General features: G+C 42.5%; 1 protein-coding gene across 1 annotated transcript in view; it reads left to right on the forward strand.

The window, feature by feature from the left end:
• Positions 1–21,846, forward strand: part of THSD4 (thrombospondin type 1 domain containing 4) — a 1,079,410-nt gene that overhangs the window by 713,153 nt on the left and 344,411 nt on the right. The window lies entirely within an intron of this gene.

Here is a 21,846-nt window from a genome sequence, read left to right on the forward strand (position 1 = left end):
GTACAGCAGTACTTATCACTGTAGATGTGAATCCGGCACTGGGGTGAGATTAGACACTAGAAGCAGCATCATGCAACTTTGTTTCTGATGCTCCTTATTGCAATTTGCTTCTCCTCCCTCCTCCATACTCCCCATTCTCACTCCGTAGACTTCAATGGACAGCTGTAATGTGGTACTAAAGTATGTTGGCCGCTATCTGATTTTGATCAGGAAGAATTTGAGCTGTTTTTCAGAGTGAATGAAAATTCTCAGTTTGGTGTTTCTTTTAAACATAACTTTCACATTATTTATGGTGATTTTAAGTTTAAGGGGTTTGCAAATTACTTATAGCGGGGAAAATAACATGCAAAGTCATAGTCATCCTTTCTAAAAAAAAAAAAAACTTTGTTCCCCTATTGCAATTGTGAATTATGTATTTTTTTTTAACTAACGTAGATTGTCCTTGTGATTGAGTAGGAAATTGTTGTAGTGTATGTGAAGTAACCGCACGGAGCCGTTAAGGCTCCGCATTCCTTCACCAGAGAGAATCAATGTTTGTAGACCGCTTTGGGCGGGCTGTGCGTCACTTACTGTTATTTTGCTACAATGAGAAAATGGCAGCATGTGAGTATTAGCAGCTTAGGCTGCCTTTCAGAACACCCACGTGGCTGGCTCTAAACAGAACACAGCCGAAAAGTACTTTGCTACAACAGCCTTACAGAGTGGTAAGCAGTGCAGTGCACCTTTTTCCTTTCCATTTCACTAAAGTCGTCACTTACTGTTATCTTCAGGGCAGCGTCCGCTACTGCACAGTCCTTCACTGCTGTAGATGCAGTAGAAGTACACATGATACTGGGGTTCTCTTGGCAAAACAACATTGAACGGTTAATTTTGTTTTCCACTATTATGACAGACATGGCCACACTTAAACTGTTCTGCTGCCACTTTCTCTTGGGGTTCTCTTATTCGGCTTATCCAACTATCTGAAACCTTGTCCACTAGCTTCCTCTCTCCCTGCCTTACTCTTCAGCTAGCCGTGTTCCCATACTCTGCCCCTGATGACTTCTAGTAACTCAACTTCCTTTGGCACATCTGAGGTTTTCTGCCCCAATGGCAGTCTAGTCCCTGGACTCTTCTAAGCCCGTTCCGGAGAGAGCCATCTACTTCAAACCCTTGGAGGATACTTCTGAGTTCCCCGACTAGCCAAAGTTACAATGCCACATACTCACTACAGGAAACCTCCTGCAGAACTGCTCTCACCAGGCCCATCTCTCCAACCAATCCACTGGCCATCTGTCACTCCTCCCACCTTGCTCTAAGCTTCTTTACAACTAGAAGTGTCTAGCACTACTACATCATCTGTAAAACCTATACCTTCAGCACATCTGGCTAATATATCATTATTATATTTACAATTCAGTACACATTACACAACCAAAACACTTTACATTAGGTTCTCGGCTGCTAGGTGGTGCCGGCCGCTACACAGCCCCGACTCTGCTACATCAAGAAACTGCATCTTCTTGCAGCAGGACTTCTTATCACAATCTCTAGAGAATGCAACACGTGTATAATACATTCAGCATAATGCACATAGAATAGAATAAAACACAGTAGTTTTGGAGGGTGTATCGTGACCACCTCCTACATATGTTCAAAATGGTACTCTCACCTTTACTTGCAGAGATTTTTTAGAAGAGGAGTTGACATAATATTTTGTTTGTTTACTACCCAACGGGTCAAAATATTAGGTGGAGTTAGGCTAAATACTAATAGCATTTATGGCTATTTTTGTGCATATATACTTAGGAACTATAGGACGATGTCCATAAATGCAATGTGTATCTAGCCTAGGTCCACTCAAACCTTTGGCCTCTTGGATAGTCCATCATAGGGGCACAATGTACAAAAAAAGTGTGTGTTTTTACAGTCATTCTCTATATTGGAAAATGAAGACACTGCATCAGTTTCCTATAAGGTTAAATAAAGGATATACAAACGCATACCATCAGACGGGCCAAAAGCACGCACTTTTGTTCATACTAGTAACATGGAAAAGCACTCAAAGTATACTTTACGCCAAGTGCATGAACCCAGTGTGCACTTAGCTTAACCTTTTATATGATGCAAACAGAGCAGATAGGAATTCCATAACTAGCAGTCGGTATACGGAGTTTATAGGGTTACAGCGGTTATGTACATTCCAATGGTATAATTCAGAATAATCCACAGATGAAAAATAGTGTGCAAGTCTGAAAAGTAGTCTGGAGACTCACCAAAATAAAATTATATCGCCCATCAGGGGCATAGGAAATAAGATCTCAAAACCAAGCCCATCATTCTTCTTGTGTTTGGACTATTTTTAGCCTTGTTCTGTCTTATAGTATGGTTGTTATCCATCTTTGGCACTTCAATTGGGAAAGAAATATGTGTAGGTGAAAAAGTAGAAATATGTTCTCTTCTGCAAAAGTATAATGGCATGTATTACAAACACTCATCGCCAGAGAGGCTCTGGCCATAATTGGCTGGTTTTAAATACTGTTTTCTTTACTACCCAGTATATCTACAATGCTTCAGTATCTGGCAAGTGGAAAGAACACTTTAAATCAAAGCAAATGTACAGAGCTGACTTAATTCCAAAGGTGAACACGTTAAGTGAATATGATTAGTGAACTGCTATGTAAGTGCCACGACGATAACCATATCTCATTGTATTTGCTGCATCAAATTTCTGGAGTTGATTTTTTGTTTACATAATATGGAATAAAATCTTTTTAAAAATCCTTAAAATTTAACAAGAATCAAACTTTATTTTATTATTGGAAATATATTTTATATATTTAATTTCTCCTTTGAGGTTAATCATATTGTAAACTAAATTAGAGAATATATTAGTTAGTAACTGCCTAATTATTTTGTAATAAATCCCTCCAGTTAGCTGGAGTTAATTGCACAAAATGAAGCTGAGCCTGACAAGTGGCCGGGCAGGGAGCTACTGAGCCAGCATCACTAGATTTGGGTACTCGCAAAAAATGGGCATTGATGATAATAAACTCCTTATTAGCTCAATGCGCTTGGCCAGGAAAACCGTAGTGGTCATAACCATGGTTACCATATATTTTGGACCATAAGACGCACTTTTTTCCCCCCAAATGTTGGGGGGAAAGTGGGGGGAGTGTCTTGTAGTCTGAATGTAGGGCATATGGCTGCGGGGAATGAGGGTGCTGCGGTGGAGCTGGTCATCGGTGGCACGAGCAGGCTGTAGCAGCCTGCCGTGACCACGTGGGCCCGCTCATTACATAGGCACGCCCATTATATGAAGCCAGCGCTGACAGGTGGGCAGAATGATGGGCGGGGGGTGCGCATATTAAACAGCCTGCCGTGATCACCCCTGGCAACTACAGCCTGGAGTGATCATGTGCGGCTGTATTCACTGCCCCCCCACGCATCATCATCAGCGCGGGGTGCAGTGAATCAGTACGGCATACTCACCGTTCCCCTGCAGCTTCGCGATGTCCTCCCGTCTGCCGGTCAGCTGATCTGTGTAGAGAGCGGTGAGTACAGCGATGATATCATCGCTGTGCACGCCGCTAGTCACACAGGTCAGCCATCAGACAGCAGGACATCGCAATGCTGCAGGGGAACGGCTCCACACAGATCAGCGGCACTGCTGCCGCCACAGACCGGGGAGGAGCAATGCTGCATGGAGCGAGGAAAGGCGAGTAAAACATTTATTTTTTGTGTGTGATACAGGATACATGCCATATAGCAGGATGGATGAGTGTATATGGCAGGATTGGGCCATATAGTAGGATGGATGGGGTATATAGCAAGATGGATGGGGGTTTATAGCAGGATGGATGGGGGTATATAGCAGGATGGATGGGAGTATATAGCAGGATGGATGGGGGTATATATAGCAGGATGGATGGGGGTATATATAGCAGGATGGGAATATATAGCAGGATGGGAATATATAGCAGGATGGGAATATATACCAGGGTGGCAGTATATATCAGGATTGGGGCATATAGCAGGATGGCAGTATATAGCAGGATGGGGGCATATAGCAGGATGGCAGTATATAGCAGGATAAGGGCATATACCAGGATGGGGTATATATAGTACAAGGCAGTAGGATCATTACCAGGACGGGGTACCTTAGCAGAAAATTTGGGAACATTACCCCCCATAACAGTGTCAGCAGCAGACCCTCACCCCATAACAGTGTGTAATGACCACTTTTTTGCTTAAAATTTTATTTTCCTATTTTCCTCCTGTAAAACCAGGGTGCGTCTTATAGTCCGGTGCGTCTTATAGTCCAAAAAATACGGTATCTAATTTACTGAAATACCCTGCACATGAGGTATGTGATATGGCTAATCAGGAGAACTGTAGTACATTTCTAATTAGCAGTATTAGCTAATATTAATATTATTACATCTGCTACATATTAAGGTAGGATCTTAAGGGGGCTTTACACGCTGCGACATCGCTAATGCGGAGTCGTTGGGGTCACGGAATTTGTGACGCACATCCGGCCGCATTAGCGATGTCATTGCGTGTGACACCGATAAGCGATTTTGCATCTTTGCAAAAACGTGCAAAATCGCTAATCGGCGACATGGGGGTCCATTCTTAAAAATCGTTACTGCAGCAGTAACGAAGTTGTTCCCCGTTCCTGCGGCAGCACACATCGCTGCGTGTGACGCCGCAGGAACGAGGAAGCTCCCCTTACCTGCCTCTCGGCTGCTATGCAGAAGGAAGGAGCTGGGCGGGATGTTACGTCCCGCTCATCTCCGCCCCTCCGCTGCTATTGGGCGGCGGTTCAGTGACGCTGCTGTGATGTCGCTGTGACGCCGCACGGACCGCCCCCTTAGAAAGGAGGCGGTTCGCCGGTCCCCGCGACGTCGCCGGACAGGTAAGTATGTGTGACGGCTCTGGGCGATGTTGTGCGGCATGGGCAGCGATTTGCCCGTGTCGCGCAACAGATGGGGGCGGGTACCCACACTAGCGATATCGGGACCGATATCGCAGTGTGTAAAGTAGCCTTTAGAGAAGGGAAAACCCCTTTAATGATTGGATTAGTGGGTGCCATAACTGTTATATTTAGAATTTATTAAATTGGACATTTTATTAGAATGTGTAAATGTGATCAATATTTGTACTATAGCTGACTTTAATGCTCATTTCTGAAGAGAATGTTATTACCTTTTTATTTTCTGTAGATACGTACAGTATTGCACTCTTTCATTGTATAATTACAGATACATAGTTTCCTTTTAGAATCAATATTTTCTATGCAATATCATACTACAAAATACTTTCACAAACTGGATAATTGATTGCAAACAAGATTTATTTTGCACACTCCAAAAAGTAATTTTCCTAACAAATTAGTTGAAGATCATGTTACAAAAATGAGTACATCCCATTGAAAGTCTGGTGGTGGCTACAGTGAAACCGGGTGGTGGCAGTGAACATATGTGGGGCAACATGAGTGCTGCTGGTGTCGGGGAGCTAGACTTTGATGGTATCATAAATTCACAGGTGTAATAATTTATAGTGAAAAAGAATATGCTACCATCACTCTGTGCTCTTGGTAGACGTGCGCTTTTCCTTAAAAATCAGGAAGGTCATACAAAATACTAGATGTAAATGTTTTGGATATGGAGTGTATTTTTTCATCATCTAATTAGAGTAAAAAGGAAGATTTTGTTCTGAAAGTTACATTAACCTTACCGTCATGTTATATATTAAAAGAAAAGTTCTATGAAACTTAGTCTTGTCAAAATTTTGGACACTGCTCTTGTATTTGGGTAGATATGGATTAAATTGTTACTGTTTTTAAAAGGGGTGTACTCATTTATGCTGAGCACTGTAAATAGCTTCTTGTTTTTTCCATTTGAAATAGGTGTCTTACAGATTATACACTAATGCTCGTATGGTAGGCAACACTGACTGCTGCTCGGCAGGGGTTGGCCACGCCAGGTGTTATCAGGAGGCTGTCTATTACTAGCAGCCAGGAGCGGCCACTGCCGTTGATCTGTGACATAATGTTCAGAAGGAAGGGGGAGCACCTAGAAGCAACTTCACAATCACACTGAAGTGTAGGTACTATCAGCATTAGAAACAGCACTATTCATGCAGGCTTTTTAGTTCATGAACGCATGGCCTTTAGAACACGTTTTTATCTCCCTGAAGTACCCCTTTAATGTTAGCGGCTCAATAAGTCGCAGATTTCAGTAGTAAGTTGCTTGTGGCATAAACTTGGTAAAAGCAATACTCATAGGTGCTACTCATAGGTGCACTCTGCTATTTTATAAGTCTTTTCGATAAATTGTCCATAAATAACAAACCGCACTTCAGTACAATTTTTTTCAAACAACATTAGCCATATGTAAATGGACAATAAATGAAGTGACGACGTTAGAAAATTAAAACAAACCTTTTATTAATACATATTAAAATTGATAAATAGACAGCAGAAAAGGGTGCTAGATAGTAGATATTATATACAGGGTCACAGACAGAGAAAAATTGAAAGTCCCATATGAGATATATTTTAGGGAATATTGTAGTTACCACCCAGAATAAACAAATTCATGCTACAGCAGACTAAGGGCCTCATAAATAATCAAATTGATTGCAACGCTGCTTTGTCCCAATAACTAAAAATCCATAAATATTCAAAAAATATATATACTTGAAAGTTATGAGGTAGTAGTAAGTTAATAAATAATTTTAAAATACCCATTTAGAAATACAACCATAGAAATTCAATCATTATGAACAAGTCAGCGTGACAAACAGTCATAGATCAATGCATGAGGCACAACTACATGAAGCACATACATATTGTAACAAGCAATATATTTACCATTATTAAGGTAGTAATAGCTGTCCATGGCCCCTCACTCCGACACGTGTTTCACTCTAGCTTTCTTAAGGAGCGCTCCTTGCTTTGATAGCAGCCTTCAGCTGCATTGTTGGGTCTGGTGTCTCTCATCTTCTTCTTGACAATACCCCATAGATTCTCTATGGGGTTTAGGTCAGGTGAGTTTGCTGGCTAAGCAAGCACAGTGAGACTGTGATTATTAAACCAGGTATTGGTACTTTTGGCAGTGTGGACAGGTGCCAAGTCCTGCTGGAAAATTAAATTTCCATCTACTAAATGCTTGTCGGCAGAGGGAAGCATGAAGTGCTCAAACATTTCTTGGGAGACGGCTGCGCTGACTTTGGTCTTGATAACACACAGTGGACATACACCAGCAGATGACATGGCTCCCCAAACCATAACTGATAGTGGAAACTTCACACTAGACTTCAAGCAGCTTGGATTATTATTATTGTTATTATTTATTATTATAGCACCATTTATTCCATGGCGCTTTACAAGTGAAAGAGGGCATACGTACAACAATCATTAACAGTACAAAACAGACTGGTATAGGAGGAGAGAGGAGATTATGTGCCTTTTCACTCTTCCTCCAGACTCTGGGATCTTTATTTCCAAATGAAATGCAAAATTGACTTTCATCTGAAAACAACACCTTGGACCACTGAGCAACAGTCCAGTTCTTTCCCTCTTTGGCCCAGGTAAGATACTTCTGGCGTTGTCTGTTGATCATAAGTGGCTTGACACAAGGAATTTGACAGTTGTAACCCATGTTCTTGATTTGTCTGTGTGTGGTGGCTCTTGAGCACTGACTCCAGCAGCAGTCCACTCCTTGTGAATCTCCCCCAAATTTTTGAATGGCCTTTTCTTAATAATCCAATCAAGGCTGCGGTGATCCCGATTGCTTGTGCACCTTATTCTACCACACTTTTCGATCCACTCAACTTTTCATTAATATGCTTGGATACAGCACTCTGTGAACAACCAGCTTCTTTAGCAAAGATCTTTTGTGGCTTACGCTCCTTGTGGAGTGTGTACATGACTGCCTTCTGGTCAAGTCAGCAGTCTTCCCCATGATTGTGTGGCCAACTGAACCAGACTAAGAGACCATTTTAAATGCTTAGGAAGCCTTTACACATGTTTTTTGTTAATTATTCTAATTTTCTGAGAAGACTTTTGAGTTTTCATTGGCTGTAAGCCATAATCATCAAGATTAACTGAAATAAACACTTGAAATATATCACTCTGTACTCGTAATCCCTCTATATAATATATGCGTTTCCCTTTTTGTAATGAATTACTGAAATAAATTAACTTTTTGATGATAATCTCATTTATTGGGATGCACTTGTATGTGCTACACTTAATTTTTAATATTGAATTAACATTATATATCACTCAGTTTATATATTTTTTATCTCACTTTTTATGTATTAAATATGTATTCTAATTCATGAGCAGTATTTTTTGTTTGTAAAAATACCCCCTTTCACTACATTTTGGTGTTTCAAACCAAATTTTTAGTGATGAGCAAAATTGATGTAAATTCGAATTCTGCCGTATGCTTGACTTTGCTCTGATGTGCCTATAGCCCCCAAAGTGTAATAAATAAAGGCTGAAAAAAAGACTAATTTCCCTGCTTTCCTCTATTACCCACTGTAGCTCCCAATCCAGTCCTCCACAGAACTCTCTCTTTAGGAGAAGAAGTGGCTGGAGGGAGCTTTGCACAGGACTGGATGGGACCTACCGTGGCCACAGGACAGATGAATTGTGAGATAAGAGGTCTATTATTTTTTCACAATTACTGGCCCTCTATAAAGCAACACAATAGTGACTGGCCAACTACCAAGTGCAATATTTACACTAAGCAGATCACCCAAAAAATTGGATTTGGGACAATCTGAATATTTTGTAAGATTTGAAGCAAACTAATTTTGTCTTGAACTGATTCACTAATCTCTAGTAATCTGTAGTCGACTTCACTTGTCATATTGTGCCTACTGTTATATATAAATTGCTCACCTTGAAAAGATGTGATAGACAGAATTCTGTCCAAATCTGGCCAACTATCAAATCCCATGCTTCCCTGAAGCTATTGCTGCACTTGGCAATCTCCATTAAAAATGAATGGAGCGATGATGCAGATCATCAATCTCCACTCCATTCAGAGGATCCCCAGATCTCAGGATCGGTGAGGGCTATGGTGGTAGAAGCCCCAACAATCGGAAAGTTATCCCCTTTTCTACTGGTAGGGAAATAACTTTTAAACTTCAGAAAACCTGTATTTAAGTTACATTGAAAATAAACAATACCATGTACTGAGGTAATTAAAATATAATATGTTGATGTGGAAAAAATATGCAATTAGTAAGAAATATAGAAGCCAACAAGGGAAAGGAAGGGAAAGTACATAAATAAGACCAGTGACACGAGTAATGGGGAAAAAAGGAAGATAAGAGTGTGATCGGTACAGATCTGAAAGGTAATATATAAAGATGGAACTATAGGGTCAAAATGTGAAAACGAGAGAAGCGGTAATTTATCAAGACTGTATGACTGTAAGCTTGGTGTTTTCTGGAGGATGAAGAATAGGCAGCTTAATTAAACAATTGTAATAAATAAGTGCACCGATCAGCCATAACACTAAACCACTGACAGGTGAAGTGAATTATGTGGATTATGTCATTACCGTGGTAATGTTAAATTGGTGTAATATATTAGGCAGCAAGTGAAAAATGAGTTATCTAAGTTCATGTGTTGGAAGCAGAAAACGTTTTAAAAAAATAAAGAAAAAAAAAAGATTGATTGTTATAGCTGGATGGCTGGGTCCGATCCTTTCCAAAATTCTGACCATATGGGGAATTTCTGGTATTCAGTGGGTAGTATCTACTTGGGAGGTCAATGGGTATACTGCCAACAGGGTCCTAGTCGACTCAAGGATCACTAATACCTGTAAAGGCTTAACCCATCCACTCTGACCACAAAGAAGAACTTACTGATTTAATGTTGGACATCTTCAGGAGTCTTGTGAGATCCATGCCTCAAAAGGACATCGCTTTTCTGTGGCACCAGAAGTAAATACATTATATGTACTATGTGTATAGCCTATTTGACAACTTTGCACACCCTTATATAATCTCACTTACCATTTTACAGATACAGTGAACAGCAAATCAACCCACTCTTATACACGCACACATACAGACACACAAACACACACACAGACATACAGACACACAAACACACACAGACATACAGACACACATACACACACACAGACATACAGACACACACACAGACACACAGACATGCAGACACACATGCACACATACATAAACACACATAAACACACAGAAGCCAACACAAAAGTAACTACATGTACATTCAGACCATTTTATTCTTCTTATTAGTGGTGCTATCAGAGGTGAGAAACACTTTGAACTGGATTTAAGAATTTACATAGCCCTGTAAAGGAACTCAATAATGAAAATGTCAATTTATAGTAAACCTATCAAGTTGAAAATGGTGTCTGATCTGCAGGCAGGATTTATAGAGCAGGAGGGGCTGATAACATTTTACTATAAAATGTTTCTGTCATCCTTGTATTCAGTGGCATACCGTTAATAGCAGCAGAAATATGTGGCCACTATGGGGCCCGTGAGTCTGGGGTCCCCGTCACAGCACCAGTACCACCCCCATCCACATGGCATTGAGCTGTAAATCGTCAACTCCCTCTTCCATCATTCTCGCTGTGCATCTAAACTTTAACGTCTTAGTGCAGCGGGCGCAAGTATGTCACTACATTCTGCTCACTTTGCCGAGCAATGCAATTCTGAAGACCACACAGTGTGGAGACCAGAGGAGCGGGAGAATGAGGAGAGGTGAATATTTGACTTTTTTTTTTTTTTTAATAAATGGGGGTCATTATACAGTTTGTAGGTCTATGTGGGGTTCATTATTCAGTTTATGGGCTATTGAGGGCTATTGCACTATTTGGCAGGCTATGGGGGGATTATTATGTAAAGTAAGTAATCTCATCTACTATTAATTTCTGCAGGCACTTTATTTCATTTTAAGTTATCCTGTGTACTGCAACATTCTATCTGATGAAGGTCAGAGGTATAAGACTGAAATGTTAATTTTTTGTTTGGATTGCACTACCATTAAATCATCATCATCAACTGTTCATTTGGAGTGCCAGACTCCTTGTCTGGCCATTATACAATTTGCAGGGCTATGTGGGTCCATTATACTCAGTACAAATATTGTGCGGCCCCCTTCTTAGTGAGCTGGGCATTTCATCTAGTGCCTCCCATGGCTATGTGTCCAGTTGGGACCCAGCCACTCTCAGCTCTTATTCAGATTGATGTCTGTTGCACATGGTGAGGTTTTAATATTAGAGAGTCTAGGTACTGTCCCGACGGGGTACACCTTGTCGTGAAGGATGGGTTTACGCTTTTTTTGATCAAAAATAGTGTTTACCAAGTACCCTATGTTTATTTATATGCATTATGCTTTTAATTAGTTGCAGCAGGGTATATGTTTTTATTATTTTCAGTTTTGGCTTTTTATATTTTATGGCCAGTGTGAACATGAGCTTACAAGCTGCATGCACACCAACTCATACTCCGGCTCACTTTTTTGTTTTCTTTATAGGATCCATTATACAGCTTTCAGGGATATGTGGTAGCCATTACACTGCTTGGAGGGCTATTTTTTTAGGTCATTATACAGTTTACAGAGTTTTATGTAGGAGCCATTGTAGAGTTTGCACAGCTATGTAAGGCCATTATGTAATTTGGTGGGCTATCTGGGAGCCATAATACTGTTTTCATAGTGTGTGGGGGCCATTATACAGTTTGGAAGACTATGTGGGGGTGATTGGAGTGCTATATGGGACCAATTACACTGTTTTGAGGGTTATGTGGGAGCTATTATATTGCTTTGAGTGCTATTGGGGGCTATTATACTGTTTGGAGGGCTGTATGGGGGCCATTATACTGCTTGTAGGGCTAGTTTGGGCCACTATACTGTAGGCAAGCCAGTATGCAATGTTGAGGGGCCATCATACGGTGTGGAGGTGTTTAAGGGCTGTTGTACTATATGGAGGGCCAGTACACTGTATGGAAGGCTGTGTTGGGGCCATAATATAGTGTTGGGCACTGTGGGGATACCATACTGTGAAGGATTTGGGGATAACGTAAGGTCATCAAACTGTGCATGGGGATGGTAATGTATAGAACTGCACTGTGAAGATATCATACTGTGTCTTGGGGGCACTTTTGTTGGCATCATACTTTATGCGAACCATGAAAGGGGTAGCTTAATGGATGGGAACATAAAAGTGCCTTCAGTAGGAGGAAAATTGCTTTATAAGGACTGCAGAGTGGTGAGATGGGTTCTTCTGTGACACTGCCAAATATTGTTTGTTTTTTGAGGGGCACAGTTGGAACTTCTGTTATGGGACCACATGATATCTATGTATGCCCCTGCTTGCATTTTAATCATTAAAATCCCTGGTATTTGTATTCATATAAGTCAAGTGAGCAGTCCTACTCTATGATTGACAGTCTTCACTGAATATGACCTTGTGACTCTCTTGTGGCCTCGGGCACCACAGGGTACTGCACCTCATCCAAGGTGCAGTATTCATCATGGATACAGAGGTGGTCGTCACCGGTAAAAACCACCACCACACTCAACCAACACATATAACATGGGGGTTCTGTCCCTGGGACCGGGCTAGGGTAGGTGCTGGGGTGGCCATCATGAGATATGGGACCTCATGCCCACTAGTTCAGAGACCCGAGAAGCAGGGCTCCCACAAAGAAGTCAGGAGCCATCTCACAAACCACAGGCAGTTAGCACCAGACAGCGTCCAAGTCAGGTTGTACTCCGGAACAGACAAGCAAGCAAAGACACTGAAAGTTCGGGGCCCATGGTCTAGAGCCGGAGGCTCGACCTGGGTTCTGAGGAAAGAAGGGGGATTTCAGGGTTTGCTGGGAGTGCAGAAGGCACCCATGACCTGTTCCACAGCCAAGGAGCTGGGGTGGAGGGAAACCATCAAAGGGAGATGCACAAAAGGAACCACCGGTCACGATCTTCGAAGGATCCGGGATCAGCTGAGGCCCATCACAGCATAGCCCGGTGCTCCAATGGCAGTGTGTGACCAGTGAGTAAAAGACCTTGAACTCTTCTGCCTGTGTCTTCCTGTTACTGCTGGTGTGTGACGCCCCTGACTATATCAGGGTGTCACAGGGAACTTCATCCTCTCCTTTCATGGTGCAGGGTCTACCCCCCATGGTTCCAGGAACCCAGATACAGGTGTCATACCATCTGCACTACAAATCCCAACATTCACCTCACACCATGACTATCAGGCAAACTAGTGGGAGGAACCAAGTAAGCAGACAGTGTAGACGAGACGGTAGCCAGCCTCAGCAAGCAACAACGACACGACAGTGTGCCAGGACCCTAGATTGGGGAGAAGCTCTATGCGACCCAATAATTGACCTGCAGTGGAAGGGGGCCTTTAGGGACCTTCCCCATGAGCCCAGAGGTTGGGGGCGACAGCACACTGAGGGGGACAGGGTCTCCCATACAGACAGCCCGCTAAGGTCCCACGTGCCAGCTCCCAAGGGCAAGGACTTTGCCTAATAACAGAAGAACTGTTCCTGATAGCTCCAGACTATAGGGACTCCAGACAGAAACACTGTGCACGGAAGCAGGCACTGGATCACTAATGATACTTGGGCACGGGACCTGGACATGTTCCCTAAGAGCAGCAGTGACTCACAGAGACTTGGTTCAGCAGCGTGTGTGCCTCTTTTATTCTGCGGTACTGTGGATCCAACAGTGAGTAAAATCCTGCCCCTGGACCTAGCCTGCCATCCCATCCACTCCACCCGAGCACCGGGGCCTCCCTACCTGCGGAGGGACTTGCCATCCAGCTGCTCCACACCATCTGCCCCACTCCTGCATCCAGCAGCGGCGGTACTCCCCTTTACCGCAACTCGCAGGTGGCATCACAAACTCTCCTTGTAAATACCCCCCTTTATATCGAAGTGGCCTCTGAGCCCTGCGTCCAGGGACCCTCGAGCCACAGCAAAACCCCTGGTTCCGAGCAGTCCGACTGCTACAGTGGTGGCACAGGCGTTCTTCCCATCGCGCCACAGCGCTATCAGTGCCTGAGAGACTACTATCACCACCATCTTCCCTGGGGGGCCATAGCTCTGCCTGTGAAGACCTGAACCATCCGAGCTGCATTGTCATCCGCTCCAGCAGAGAAGTCCCGCAGCGGCGGCTAATACTGGCCATCCACCACAGGTGGCGTCACGAACAACTACCCCCATCATCCCCATCTCCAGCCTTTTATTGACACTTGGGGTCACGGAACTGGGCGAGGCCACCGCGGCATCCCAGGAGAAGCACCGCGGCCCGGTGACAAGTAACCCCTGACTCTGTGGCCGCTTCAACCTCCCACCAGACTTGTAGGCATACCACAGTGGATAATTTCAATGACCAAAATACAATTTTTACAGAATCTTTTCCATACAATGTCTATATCATTCTGCTCAGCTTCTCCTCAATATCATGCTGTCCACAGATTGGACTAAATATACAAGACAGGTTCCCTTAAAAGTCTGCTATTAATGCAATGATACATAACCTGCTGCTATCTCATCTAAATTGGTTCTCTTGTTTCTGAGCTTGCCCCCAAGAGCAGAATTATTGAGTTGTATAAAGCTGCACATGCTGAGGACTTTTATGTAGTTGAAGGCAAAAGAAATATTCATTCCCGCCAGTTCTTTCAATAGTGGATTTATGCTGCGGCTCTTATTAACCATAGTTCAAATCATCAGGTTGGCAAACAGCGTAAAGCTGAGGTTGTTCTCAGCATTATCCCCCATGCATGAACATTAAATAACTGTTTTGTAGAAGACCATTCTCTCAGGGTTCTGGTGTCAGGCTCTAGACCATTACAAGCATTATGTTTTCTGTTAAGTGCTTACAGTTGGAGAAACCATATACTTTGGGTAATATGCAATGAAGTGACACTGAGATGGGCTGACAATTTACATAGAGGTTTGAAAACTAATCAACTATTTTCCATCACTAGTTGCAAACTTTGTCCTCAGTATCTTGAATTTTTTCACTGTGCAAAGATAAAGGATGGTATTTTTGATTTCTAGAATTGAAAAAGTTTTGTAGAAGTTTATAAATTAAAAATAAAATCTTTTCTACGTTTTTTTTCTTATTTCTCTAATCTAAACTGTATTGCTGAATTTGGGGTGACCAAGGAGTTGTACTTGAAGAAACCAACTTCCTTTTTTAGCTGCCATAAGTATCTGTCCATATTCTTCAGGTTTTAGGGGTACTTTGCACACTACGACATCGCAGCTGCGATGTCGGTGGGGTCAAATCGAAAGTGACGCACATCCGGCGTCGCTGTCGATATCGTAGTGTGTAAATCCTTTATGATACGATTAACGAGCGCAAAAGCGTCGTAATCGTATCATCGGTGTAGTGTCCGACATTTCTATAATGTAGCTGCTGCGACGGTACGATGTTGTTCCTTGTTCCTGCAGCAGCACACATCGCTGTGTGAGAAGCAGCAGGAGCGAGGAACATCAGCTTACCTGCGTCACCGCGGCTCACGCCGGCTCTGCGGAAGGACGGAGGTGGGCGGGATGTTTACGTCCCGCTCATCTCCGCCCTTCTGCTTCTATTGGCCGCCTGCCGTGTGACGTCGCTGTGACGCCGCATGACCCGCCCCCTTAGGAAGGCGGTGGGTCGCTGGCCAGAGCGACGTCGCAGGGCAGGTGAGTGCATGTGAAGCTGCCGTAGCGATATTGTTCACTATGGCAGCTATCACAAGATATCGCTGCTGCGACGGGGGCGGAGACTATCGCACTCGGCATCGCAAGCATCGGCTTGCGATGTCGTAGTGTGCAAAGTACCCCTTAAGGTGTATACATTGTTTGGAGTAGACTTTTTCCACCCAACGTTGTGCACATATCTTGAAAAGAAAATTGTACAACGGAAAGAAATCCAATTATAAGTGTATTTGAAGATTTTGGAAGTCCGAAGGTAGACTTCTAGTAGGTGAACTACTTTTGGTGACACATACATATTGCTCAGTTAAGGAGCCCTGTGGTTGCCATATTTAAAGCGTACCTGTAATTTCAAATAACATCATCTCAGAATGCTGCACATCTGCATTAGGAATAACACTAGTTCTATCCATTATATGACTTGTATCCTACATATATCACCAATTTTCCTTTTTGTCATGTTTGTTTCTAATTTTCTGTCATTTCTTAACTGGTAGAAGGAGACTACATGCTATGATGTCTCCCATACACAGTACATAGAGACATGAGGGATTCCTGTTTTTTTTTTCTCAGTAGTACAAGTAAAGAAGCAGTGACAGCATGAATTATACTGCAGTACTGATCAGTGTGGCTGTGAATCCAGCGCGGAAGTTAAAATGATTAGAAGCTGCAGCATGATCTGCCTGTCTCTCTGCCTAGCCTCACCATACTGCCTGCTCATCACTCGGATTTCTCTCTCCACTTTCCAAACGGTTTAACAGGCAATATAATTTGACACATCAGTGAGAGGGCGGTCTGTAAGGCAGGGACAAAATTAGATTTCAGGATGTTGTTTTTTTTTTGGGGGGGGGGTTCAGTGTGGAGGATGAGATCAGGAATAAGGGGAGGAGACCAAGTGGCTCATAAGTGGAGAAAGAAGCAAATTTTTCTGATTGACATATAATATGAAGTTTCTTAAATTTCATATACAAAGAAACAACAATTTGCGCTAATTAAAACAGATACATTTTTTTATCTTTATATTCTTTGTATTGGACTTAAATACTTAACAAATAATGTTTTAACATATTTATAACTGTTTTAATTTCAATGGGGATTTTTTTTTATGTTTTTCATATTTTTTAAAGCTTTTTTTTTTTAATTTTGTACTTCTTACAGTATTTACCAGTCCCCTAAGCACTGCTCTGTATAGCACAATCCCCTATGAATGCACACAGTCGGTGTTTACAAGAGGATCTAATGACAGACATGGGAGTCATCAGCTGACCCACAACTGTCAATGGCACCCCGCGATCACAGGGCCGCCTATGGGAGTGGGAAATGACACGCTCCCGGCCGGAATGTGTTAAATCTATCTGTCAGTGATTGATAGCGTGATTCAACTGGTTAACATCTGCGGGCGGATCTGCGATCCACCACCGGCTGTTAGACGCACATGATGGCTGATTAAATCAGGTGTCATGCAAGGAAAGAAGCAGGCTCAGTGCGTGAACCCACATCAAAGCTGGGGACACAACCTATGACATAAATGTTCGTTAAAGGTCCTGCATGGGTTAAGCGCAATCATTTTTTTATTTTTGTTCAGGTCTCAGATTGTTCATTATATGTGTTTCAATTGATGTAAAATGTTGTTTCTTTGTTTATGATATATTCACATTGCAAATTAGTAGATTTTTCTGATGTTTTTGTGGCGTTTTGAAATTGACGTATAATAGCGCCCGTGTGGCTATATATAACATTTTAGTTTTCTATATTTGCCTATACTATTGATTTACATAGTGTTTGCTGAAATAACAATAACTATTTAAACTCCCTGTCACTATTACTGGGAACAGCCGATATTCCGAAAACAAGACATGGATCCATTTCAGAGTTAATCAAAATTTTTGAGGCAAATGTTAGAAAGTAATGCACTCACAATAAGGTTTTATATTTCTTTTATTCTCTGCTGTTGCCTATATAACACCAACCCATTCCATGGCACTGTATACATATTGCCGCCTTAACTGCTTCCGGACCCCCCATAGACTTTCAATGTCTGAGTGGTTCTGCTACATCTCTATATAGTAGTGCCACTACACACGATCGTGCACCTGCACGCATGGGGATCAGGCTGTCAGACACAGATGGCGTCCTCATAGAGAAGGCACGGTTTGTTCCCGTCTGTGCTCTTGTTTAATGTCATCAGTGTTAAAGTGCCGGACAACCCCTTTATTTATGTATGTACTTTACCAACCTTAGTTCTTCTGTATTATAAAAATGTTTAATAGATTTTCTTACATCATGCAGTCTTGAAGGGAATCTGTCGGCAGGTTTTTGCTATGTAATCTGTGGATACAATGAAGTAGGGGCCGAGACATTGACTTCAGAAATGTGTCACTTATTAGGGTATGTGCTGTTGTTTTAATATTATGAATAGAGATGATTGAATACCTCAAATAAATCGGCTTCGTGAATGTTTGCCGAAAAGGTCGTCGCTATTCGACTATATCAAATATTCGATGCGTAATGTAAGTCTGTGGGAAACCCGAATAACAACTATTCGGAACTATTCGGGCTTCCCATAGACTTATATTGCACATTGAATATTCGCATGGCGGCGACCTATTCATCAGATATTCGCGAAGCCGAATATTTGAAGTATTCGATCATCCCTAATTATGAACGTTTTAACAGCAGGAAATTTTCACTGCCGGACTAAATCTCATGTGCCTCTGCTGGTCTGAACAATCAACCAGCTCTGATTAGCAGCTTACTGTCAATATACAATGTTCACAGAAAGCTGCTAATCAGGGGTGTGGGTGGGGTTAGCTTTCTGAGCTCTGCTACATCTAAAAACTCTGATTATGTCACAACTGCGGCACCCAGTAATCTAATCTAAGTGATACCTCGCTGGAATCAGGGTCTCTTTCTTATGCTGCTCTCAGGCCTGGTAGCAAAAGCCTGGTGACCTTTAAACACCCATGGTCACAAATATTATACTTGTACGGATGGAGTTAAGGATAATACATACCTGACTTGTGAGGTACTCTGGTACATAAGCTTCATCACATCTGCACAATGACATAATCTTATTTTATCACCTATGATCAGCAGACGTCTCCAGTCTCCAGAGTTTGTACATCAGAATATCTTGGACATGCCTCATAGATATGCATGTGGGAAACCCATTCAGAGCTGCAATATAAATGATGGGTAATACCATTTTATCACATCCGGACATGTGTCTTGCAGTAGGGCTATTCATCTTATTTGTGACATCTAACAAATTTCACTTCAGACATGACTTACTTTCAAGTGAGTCATGAATTTATTAAAACTTGGGAAATTCTATAAAACTTCACACTAAGCTCGGTGCATGTTCCATGCTGTAAGCAGCCAGGTGCTCTCCGCATTTTCCTTGAGGTAATGACTGATAAGTAATAAATGTGCTTTGGTAATAGAAACAATGTATGTGTTATATATGTTTGAATGAAACAACATTATGACAGCAGTGAGGTTTCCGGGAACATTTCACGTGGCATTTCATGGGGACTTTTAGGCCATGTTAACGCGAAACAGGACTTGAGTAAGTTATGAAATAAGTGGTGGGGGATTCCATCTGTTCTGTGAGACTTTCACAACCCCATAAACGCGACAGGTACTTCACAGAAGATGTTCAGTCATGGATAATATAAGAAGGAAATAACATGGTATCTGTGTCATCACCCTCTAGTAGAACAGATCTCAACTATAGGGTTAAATGCAGAGATTGGCTAACATGGACTTCAAAGGACATCTGTCATCATTTGGTCACAGAGATTTTAAAAGGAAGTATATGTAGATGCCATTGAGTAGCAGTCAACCATCAGTTTGTATCTATCTGTCTATCTGTCTGTCTATCTATTAATCAACTATTTATCTATTAATCCTCTATCTATCTATAAATCCACTTTTTATCTATGTATCTGTCTATTAATCTATTATCTATCTCTCCATCTACCTATTACTCTATTTATGCATCTATTTATCTATTAATCTATTATCTATCTATATCTCCATCTGTTATCTATCTATCTCTCTATCTATTAATCTATTATCTATCTATCAATCTGGGGTGCCCCTGAGGCTTCAGTCACCACAGAGGTACTGCTCCTCAGCCAGAGGTGTGGTATTCCATCCTGGGTAAGGAGGAGGTCACAACCAGTTTACGCAAAGCATAACACCCTCACTCAGTAACACCTCATCAAATATGGCAAGAGCATGATTATACCCGAAGTCAAGTCGGGGATTGGGGACTTACTAGTGGGGACAGATTCATTCAGTCAGTGGTGGAGTGTGGAGAAAGAAGGAAAGGAATAGTGGAGGAGCAAAGACCCGAGGCCTGGAGCTGGTACCGCTCGGCCCGGGCACAGATAGAAGAGGTCCTAGAGACTATGGGAGTTAATCTTCCGTGGCCTTGTTCCACATATAATCTACAGGTTGAAGGACTTGGTCGCAACATGTGGACTGGTCACTAGGCTAGCGGAGAAGAACCTACGTACTCCACTAGCAAAAGCAGTGGCTGAGGTGACTTCAAGCACCGAAGCCACATCCGCACACAAATTCGCTAGAGGTTGACCCAAAAGGACCAAGGGATAGAGCTTCCCGCTACCCAACAGGGTTCAGTGAACGAGGGTGCAAGGCAGGAGGGCGAAGCAAGTGCAGGAAGACGACCAAGAAAGGTACACTTAAGAAAGGTGCACTGGACTTGACCTCCAAACTACCCGGGATTGGCTGCAAGCCCATCACAGTAAAGCCCAAGCACTCCAAAGGCAGTCACTGGCATGTCATGTTACCCTGGAACCTGCTACAGTGAGTAAACTAGCTTGAGACTGCATCCCTGTGTCGCTCCATTATTATCTTGTGCCTGCCATCATAGAGTACTACCACCCCCATCTGTCCTGGGGCCAAGCTTTACATGTGGAGAGCTACACCATCTAAGCTGAGTCACCAACAGCCCCAGGAGCCTCCATCTTGCAGCGGCGGCACCTAACTTGCCGCCTACCACAGGTGGCATAACAAATAAACTGTGATCATCCCCTTCCTATTCCCTCAACGGCACCGCCGGGGTCACGGAGCTTGACCATGCCACCGCGGCACCCCAGGAGCAGAACCGCTGCCCGGTAACGAGTCACCCCAGGCCCCGGTATGGGCATCTCAAATCCACTATTTATTATCTGTCTACCTATCATCTATCTATCTATAAATCCACTATGTATCTGTCTATTATCTATTAATCTACTACCTATTATCTGTCTACCTATCATCTATCATCTATCTTTCTTACTATCTGTCTGTCCATCTCATTTTCCCCCAAGCCGAAATACAGCAACAAGCCAAACCTGGCATTCTCACAATGGGGAAGGCAAACTGATTTTATCCTGCAAAAGATGCTTTGAAAATCAATACCAATATCTGAGCCAAATTTTAGCACTGGACAAGATTTCTAATGTGCTTTGTTACCACTAGACCAAGCCTTTTTGAAGCAGAAATTACATCTTGGGCTCCCCAAGGTTGAAAAGATTTTTTTGGGGGTTCCCCTGCAGTAATAAAGTTGGGAATCTGCCTGTTCAGGTGAGATATCCTGCCTCCTGAATCTGCGGCGGGGGCATCGGTGACATGGCAGCCAGCACTCCATCATCTGCACGGGTTGTGCAATTTGTACTCTATATATGGCAGATAGTTGTTGAACGCTCCTAATGAATGAATAAGTATTCAGCATTCACAGTAATACAATCTTGAAACTTTTGCCTTTATATTCACAAATGTAAACAGTTTATATAGAGCAAGGGCAGGTATGGTTCAGCCCAGTAACCGAATAGCAAGATAAAATGTAAATTCAGTCATTTTCGAAGCTGAACTTTTATTAGAGAAAGTTTATGCCTGCATGGCCGTGTTAGTCCACCGTTCCACCTTGGCCTGAGGTTTTCAGACATTGTAAGGAGCTGTTTAATTATACTGATGCTGATCTATTTACTTACCTTGACCTTAGACAATTAGATGATGAGATGGTTTTGTAGTCTGATATGTATGATAGACAGTATAACACATCATGTTTAGTGCTAGGAATGGGATCATTAAAGCACCGTTTCAGCATTTGTTTTTATCTTAACC

This window comes from Anomaloglossus baeobatrachus, chromosome 4 (assembly GCF_048569485.1).
Source record: "Anomaloglossus baeobatrachus isolate aAnoBae1 chromosome 4, aAnoBae1.hap1, whole genome shotgun sequence".
Classification (NCBI taxonomy): Eukaryota; Metazoa; Chordata; class Amphibia; order Anura; family Aromobatidae; genus Anomaloglossus; species Anomaloglossus baeobatrachus.